The sequence below is a fragment of the Mastomys coucha genome, unplaced genomic scaffold, assembly GCF_008632895.1.
Source record: "Mastomys coucha isolate ucsf_1 unplaced genomic scaffold, UCSF_Mcou_1 pScaffold17, whole genome shotgun sequence".
Classification (NCBI taxonomy): domain Eukaryota; kingdom Metazoa; phylum Chordata; class Mammalia; order Rodentia; family Muridae; genus Mastomys; species Mastomys coucha.
Window position 1 is genome coordinate 27,434,529 of NW_022196899.1, and position 8,728 is coordinate 27,443,256.

Sequence of the window (8,728 nt, forward strand, 5' to 3'; positions counted from 1 at the left end):
AATGGAGAGACCGCATACTAGCAACTTAACAGCACACCTGAAAGCTCTAGAGCAAACTAAAGAAATCACATTCAGGAGAAATAAACAGCAAGAAATAATCAAGCCAAGGTCTAAAATCAATAAAATAGAAACAAAGAGAACAATACAAAGAATCAATAAAACAGAGTTGGTTCATTGAGAAAAATCAACAAAATAGACAAGCACTTATCCAAACTAACTAAAAGGCAGAAAGAGAATACACAAATGTATACCACAATGATAGTGGATTAAACCTCTGAACTGTAAGCCAGTCCCAATTGAATGCTTTCCTTGGAGAGGTGCCATGGTTATTGTGTTTCTTCACAGCAATAAAACCCTAACTAAAATAGAAGTTGGTACCAGGAACTGGAGTACTGCAGTGATAGGCTAGACCATGTTTTTGTTCTGAAGAATGTGGATTTGGAAACTTTGGGTTAGAAAAGCAGTGGGATGCTTTAAGCATAGCTTTATGGCCAAATTAATAGGAACATGGGAGAAAATGTTGGTGAGGGTGATTTGAACTAAGGGGACCTTTGTCAAGGGGTTCCAGAGGAGAAGGATATTAAAATGTGTCCTAGAGAACATTCTTGTTATATTTTGGTAAAGAATATGGTTGTTTCCAGCCCTTGTCCAAAAAATTTGTCTGAGGCTAAATAAAAGAACTATGGATTTACAGCCTTGTCAGAGGACATTTCCAAACAACCCAGCATTAACTGTTGCATAGATGTTAGTGACCAGTCTTATGCAGATCTATAATGAAAAGAAGTAAGCTAAGCAAGGAAAAATATGAAATGAACAGTTAGAGGAGAAAGGAGCACTAGGGAGTGCAAACAGATCGAAGTAAAAAATGATGTCAAGTGGAATAAAGTGAGTGACAACCTCAGAGCAAGACCCAATCCAGCTAAGCTTCCAACTTGTGGAAAGGAATTAGATAAAAGTGAAAAGGGATTAAAGAAAAGCTTAGAGCCAGGTGTGGCAGTGCACAACTTTAATCCCAGAACTCTGAAGGCAGAGACTGGGGAATCTCTGAGTTCAAGGCCAGCCTGGTCTACACAGCAAGTTCCAGGAAAGCCAAGTTTGGGCAGTGAAGGAAAACATCAAAAGCAGAAAGCTTGTGAAAATGTAATTGAATACTGGGGTCATGTTCCAGCCCCAGCAAGCAGCAAAACTTGGCAGCTTCAGCCAAGGGGTTCCGGCTTTAGAGTCAAGAATATAAGAAAATAAGTATAGAATCTCCCTCTGGGACTAAGGAAAGACACTGAAACCAGGAATGTGTCAGGAGTGTCCCTGCATGGAGTCCTAGAGAGGCCATTATATGAAGTTGTGAGAGTGAAGCTTGAATTGTCTTGGAGATACCAGAGCTGTGAGATACCTGCCAAGGAAAGCTCCTAACAGGGAGTAGAAACAGCCAAGAGAGAGAAATGTGTAGTAGTCAACAAAGCTGAAAGTAATTGTAGATCTGAAGAGTGCTTTGACATCAGACATGAAGATGCAGTTTTGAATTTGCCCAGCTTATTTTCAGTCTTGTTTTGGTCTAGTATTTTCTCACTATGCTACCTTTCTTGCATTTTGGAATGGTAACGAATATCCTGTCCCACTATATGTTGGAAGTATATGATTGCTTTTTTATTTTTATTTTATAGGAGCTTGCAGTTAAGATTGCCTTGAGCCTCAGAAGAGACTTTGGAGTTTTAAACACAGTTAAGACTGTGACAGACTACAGATGGTGAGTTTTGAAGTTAGACTGATTGCATTTCTGCATTATGATATGGCTACAAGCCTGTGGGGACCAGGGAGCGGAATGTGGTGGTCTGAATGAAAATGGTCCACATGGGCTCATAGGAAATAGTGTATTAGGAGGTGTGGTCTTGTTGAAGTGTGGACTTGGAGATGTGCTTTGAGTTTTCAGATGCTCAAGCCAAGCCCAGTATCCCATTCTCTCCTTCTGCCTGACAATTCAGATGTAGAACTCTCAGCTTCCTTTCCAGGACCATGTCTGCCTGCATGCCATCATACTTCCCACCATGACAATAATTGACTAAGCCTATGAACTGGAAGCTAGGCTCAATTAAATTGATTCCTTTAAAAGAGTTGGTGCCGGAAAGTGGTAGCACTTGGGAGGCAGAGGCAGGCGGATTTCTGAGTTCAAGGCCAGCCTGGTCTACAGAGTAAGTTCCAGGACAGCCAGAGCTAGACAGAGAAACCCTGTCTTGAAAAACCAAAAAAAAAAAAAAATGTATAAAAGAGTTGCCATTGCTATGACACTTCACAGCAACAAAAATCTTAAAACAATGACCAAGTAGGTTTCATCCCAGAGATGCAGGGATGGTTCAACATACAAAAATCAGGCCAAGTTCCCCTCGGTGGCCGAGCGGGGACCCTGCAGCTCCGGAGCGCCGCTGCCACTGTGCGCCCGTAGCATTCCCGGCCGGGCTGCGCCGGGGATGTAGTGGGACCGCGGCGGGCAGGACAGAGCGGCGGCCCTGCTCCTGCTCCTCGGACAAATGGTCTCTCCCCCGCGGGAGGCGCCCACCCTCTCTAGGCACAGCGGCGGGGCTCACCTGTCGCGCCCTCACTCTGCCGGGCTGGTCTCGCCGGAGGCGGCGCCTTGGACTCGCTCAGGGCCATGATCGGATTAAATTGGTGATTACAGCTTCCTTCAATAAGTTAATTCTCATCAACTCCTTGCAATTTTGAAAGAAAATGCCTGGCGTCATACCTAGTGAAAGTAATGGGCTTTCAAGAGGCAGTCCATCCAAGAAAAGCAGACTGTCTTTGAAGTTTTTTCAGAAAAAGGAAACTAAAAGAGCCTTAGACTTTACTGATTCTCAAGAGAATGAAGAAAAAACTTCTGAATATAGAGGAGGATCTGAGATTGATCAAGTTGTTCCTTGCTGCACAGTCCTCACCAGTAAGCTGTGAGAAGAGAGAAAACTTATTACCATTTGTGGGACTGAATAACGTTGGCAATACTTGTTATCTGAACAGTATTCTTCAGGTGTTATACTTTTGCCCTGGCTTTAAGACTGGAGTGAAGCTCTTATTTAATATTATTTCAAGGAAGAAAGAAGCTCTGAAAGATGACTCTAATCAGGTAAGGGGAGCTGCAAAGAAGACCCTTTGGCAAGTTACCAGCTTATACGAAGTTTGCAGTCCTTAATAATTTCAGTTGAACAGCTTCAGGCTAGTTTTCTCTTAAATCCAGAGAAATATACAGATGAACTTGCTACACAGCCAAGACGACTGCTTAACACACTCAGGGAACTCAACCCTATGTATGAAGGATTTCTACAGCATGATGCACAGGAAGTCTATGTAGATGTTTGTCTACAGTAATACTGAAAATATGTTTTTCTCAATATAAATTTTAAATAACTAAACATATTAAATGTATATTTTAAAAAAATACATCACTATTAGTATTTTCTTAAATGAACATAAATATATAAAGTCTTTTGTTTGTTTGTTTGTTTGTTTTGTACTTAGTAGAGCTTAAAATCTGTGGTACAAGCCCAAAGTAAGAACAATTTTTAGACACTGGAGTTCATTGTAATAAGGCTGTACTTCAATGACCCTCACATCACCAAAGGATTTTATCTTCATCATAGCTAAGCTGAGAGTTGACAGTTCTGCTGCACCAAGGAATGAATTGTAGGCACGATTTTTGGGTACAGATTTCCTGCTATGGTCAAAGCCATTTGACTTGAGTGAGTGACTTTATTCTCAGCCCACACAGAACAGGTTACATTCATTTAAGAAATGGTGAGTGTATTAAGATGGTCTATCCATAAAGTCATTCACCAACTGTTTCAATGAACAATGGTTCTGCTTGGAGGGTGGCACAGACATTAGGTGAGGGTAAGAATCTGGTTCATTGGCTGTGAATATTTGGAAAACATTGTCTCAGAGAAAGAGTAACTTATAAAGTCCTCTTCTTCAAACTTGATACAAGAGTTATGAACGTCAAGCAAAGCATTCAGTCTCACTCTTTGTTGTTCTCTTACAAGCCACCTCCCAATTTAATTGTCTATGCTTCTTTTGGCCATATAAATACTTTTGAAATATGTAAGTTGTTCTGAAAACCATAGTATAGTATAAAAACATGAAATAAACAATACTACTAATAGGCTGAGATAGGAGAATTGACAATTGTCTTTTTAAAAAAAAAAAAAGGTTTATTTATTATTATGAATAAGAACACTGTAGCTGTCTCCAGACAGGTTACTGGTGGTTGTAAGCCACCATGTGGTTGCTGGAATTTGAACTCATGACTTTCAGGAGAGCAGTCAGTGCTCTTACCCACTGAGCCATCTCACCAGCTCCATCTTGCCACATCTTTCCAGACAAATCTCTCATGCTTGGTACTATCCCAGAATTCTTTCTGCCACCTGAATATCTCACATCCTATTTTCTGCCTAAGCCACAAGCTACCAGATTTAATATTGACAGGTGCCACATCCATACAAACAGATATTCTTTCTACACAAATGGACAGAGAAAGAAATGAGAAAAACACCTTTCACAATAGCCACAAATAATATAAAATATCTTGAGGTAACTCTAACAAACAAATGAAAAACTTGTATGATAAAAATTTCAAGAATTTGAAGAAGGAGACTGAAGAAGATATCAGAAGATTGAAAGGTCTCCCATGCTCATGGATCAGAAGGATCAACATAGTAAACATGTCCATCCTATCAAAAGAAATCTACAGATTCAATGCAATCCCCAATTAAGGGTGGTTGCGACTTGGACGATTGAAGGAAAATGGGTCAAAGTCATAGTAGTGGCCATGGTCCTGGGGGTGGCAAGAAGGATGACAAGTATAAAGGAAAAAAATGGACCTCCTGTCCCAACTAGAGTGGGGAAAAAGAAGAAGAAAATGAAGGGACCAGATGCCGCCAGCAAACTGCCACTGGTAACACCTCACACTCAGAGACGCCTGAAATTACTGAAGCTAGAGAGAATAAAAGACCATCTTCTCATGGAGGAAGAATTCATTAGAAATCAGGAACAGAAGAAACCATTAGAAGAAAAGCAAAAGGAGGAAAGATCAAAAGTGGATAATCTCATGGGGACTCATGTCTGTAGGAACCTTAGAAGAGATCATTGATGATAATCACGCCATTGTGTCCACATTGTGGACTCAGAACACTACGTCAGCATCCTATCATTTGTAGACAAGGATACGCTGGCACCAGGCTGTTCATTCCTGCTCAGCCACAAGGTGTATGCTGTGATAGGGGTGCTAATGGATGACACCAATCCCCTGGTCACGGTGATGAATGTGGAAAAGGCCCCCCAGGAAACTTACGCAGATATTGGGGGACTGGACACCAGATCCAGGAAATTAAGGAGTCTGTGGAGCTTCTTCTTACCCACCCTGAGTAATATGAAGAGATGAAGATAAAGCCCCCTAAGGGGTCATTCTCTACAGTATGCCAGGAACAGGTAAAACTCTATTGGCTAAAGCAGTAGCAAACCAGATTTCAGCCACTTTCTTGCAAGTGGTCGGCTCAGAGCTTATTCAGAAGTACCTACTTGACCGGCCCAAACTCATTCAGGAGCTCTTCCAGGTTGCTGAAGAGTACGCACCATCCATTGTATTCACTGATGAAATCGACGCCATTGGTACCAAAAGATTCAAACTCTGGAGGTGAGAGAGAAATTCAATGAACACTGTTGGAACTGTTGAACCAGTTGGATGGATTTGATTTGAGGAGAGATGTAAAAGTTATCATGGTCACAAACCGAATAGAAACTTTGGATCCAGTACTTATCAGACCAGGCTGCATTGACAGAAAGATCGAGTTCGCCCTGCCTGATGAAAAGACCAAAAAGTGTATCTTTCAGCGTCACAGAAGCAGGATGACACTGGCTGATGATGTAACCTTGGATGACTTGATCATGGCAAAGGATGACCTCTCTGGGGCTGACATAAGGCAATCTGTACAGAAGCTGGCTTGATGACCTTGCAGGAACGTAGAATAAAAGTAACAAATGAAGACTTCAAAAATCTAAAAAGAATGTTCTTTATAAAAAACAAGAAGGCAACCCCTAAGGGGTTGTATCTCTAGTGACCCATAGTCATCTTCAGGGATGGGAAGCTTCTCCAGGGAATCCATTTCCAATTAATTTTTGCTAGTAGAAAGCCTGCATGGTGGAGGATGCTGTGCAGGCTGTCTCCATCTGTTGTTGGTCATTGTGCCACGCTGCTCTCTACTCCCAATAAAGGATTGTCCTGGTTTGCTTTCAATTTAAAAAAGAGAGAGAGAGAGAAAGAGAGAGGGAGAATCCCCAATTAAAATTCTGATATGATTCTTTACAAACCCTGAAAAAACAATTCTCAACTTCATATGGAAAAAAAGCAAACAAACAAAAAACCTAGGACAGATGATACAATCCTGAAAAATAAATGAACTGCTAAGTGTGCCATCATGCCCAGTATAAAATTGTACTATAAAACCATAGTAATAAAAGCCAGCCACATGGTATTGACATAAAAATAGTCACTCAGTTGAGCATTGGAATTGAACTGAAGTCCCAGACATAAATCCACACACCTGATTTTTGATAAAGAAGCTAAAATTGTGCAATGGAAAAAAGAAAGCATCTTCAACAAATGGTGCTCATCTAAGTGGATGCCAGCATGTAGAAGAATGAATTAGACACATATCTATCACTCCACACAAGACCCAAGTCCAAGTGTTTCAAATACCTAAACATGAAACGGGATACACTGAATCTGATAGAAGAGAAAGTGAGAAATAGTCTTGAACACATTGGCACAGGAGACAACTTCCTGAACAGAACACTAATAGTACAAGCCTCTTAAGATTAACAATTAATAAATGGGACTTTATGAAACTGAAAAACTTCTGGAAGGCAAAGAACACCATCAATAGGATAAAATGAAAGCCTAAAGAATAGGAAAAGATTTTCACTAACCCCATATACAATAGAAGGCTAATATCTAAAATATATATTTAAAAAAACTCAAGATACTAGATATAAAAAAAATCCAAGTTTAAAATGGAATACAAATCAGCCAGGCAGTGGTGGCGCATGCCTTTAATCCCACCACTTGGGAAGCAGAGGCAGGCAGATTTCTAAGTTCGAGGCCAGCCTGGTTTACAGAGTGAGTTCCAGGACAGATAGGGATATACAGAGAAACCCTCCCTTGAAAAAAAAAAAAAAGAGGAGTACAAATCTAAACAGAGAATTTCAAAAGAGGAATCTCAAATGACTGAGAAACACTTAAAGAAATATTCTCAACTTCCTTTTCCAACAGAAAAATGTAAATCAAAACTACTTTGAGATTCCATGTTGCACCTGTCAGAATGGCTAAGATTAATAACACAAGTGACAGCTCATGATGGCAAGGATGTGGAGCAAGGCGGGTTTATTTTTGCTGTTTGGAATGCAAATTCATACAACCACTATGAAAATCAATATAGTAGTTCCTCAGAAAATCAGGAATCTACCTCCATTCCAGTATACAACTCTTGGGCATATATCCAAAACACTATCATATTTCAAAGACACTTGATCAACTATGTTCGCTGCGGCTTTATTTATAATGTCCAAAAACTAGAAACAACCTAAATGTCCCTCAACCAAAGATTGGATAAAGAAAATGAAGTATATTTACACAGTGGCATATTACTCCACTGTTTAAAAGAAAATATCATCATTAAGTTTGCAGCCAAATGGATGATACTAGAAAAAAATCTTCCTGAGTGAGATAACCCAAACCTAGAAAGACAAACATGGTACATACTCATGTGTAACTGGATATGAGCTGTTAAATAAAGGACAAGCAGTCCCTCCAGAATTCCATACTCCCACCACCTCTCTTTGCCTGCTTTCATCAGACCTGCTGAAATAGAAACATACAACTTAGATCCCTTCCCTACACTCATTCATTCCCCTACCTACTGAATCCTATGGGGCATGACCAACTACCCAGAGTAGCATGCTGCCACCCCCACAGCTCCATTGTACTGCCACCACTCCATCTGCCTTCATGCCCTAAACTTCCTGCCCACTGTGTCCCCAGGAGCATACTCAGCTGATGGGAGACTTGCACTTACCACTGAGTCCCTTTGTCCATCCCAAGGCTACCCACCAGAGGCCCAGCTGCACCAGAACACTGAAGTTAGGTCCCCCTCCCAATACCTACTACAAGAGGAATATCCAAGGACAACCAAGCAACTAAAGACCAGCATGAGAACACCATCAACAAAAGCCAGGGCCCAGCTATCCTACTACAGCAAGCCCTGGATATCCTAATGCAACCAAAGCTACTAAAAGCAAAAGACAACAACAACTTTAATCCAAGCTTATGAAGAAGACAGAGGCTGTTAAAGAGGAACTTAAAGAAATACAGAAAAATACAATCAAATACTACCAAACAAGGTAGAGGCCTTTCCTTTACAGAGGAAACAGATAAATCCCTTAAATAAACACAGGAAAATACAATTAAACAGGTGAAGGAAATAAATAAAACTTTCCAAGACCTGAAAATGGAAATAGAAGCAAGAAAGAAAACACAAACTGATGGAATCCAGGAGATGGAAAACCTAGGGAAGAGAACAAGAACAAAAGATGTTAGCTTGGTGTTTTTGTGGGGCTGCTAACAGTGGGAATGGGGGTGTCTGACTCTTTTGTCTGTTCTTGGGACCCTTCTCTTCCATTGGGACCCTTTGCA

At 40.7% G+C, this 8,728-nt stretch overlaps 1 pseudogene; it reads left to right on the plus strand.

The window, feature by feature from the left end:
* Window positions 1-4,785: 4,785 nt before the first annotated feature.
* Window positions 4,786-6,095, plus strand: LOC116094787 (annotated as a pseudogene).
* The last annotated feature ends 2,633 nt before the right edge of the window (window positions 6,096-8,728 follow it).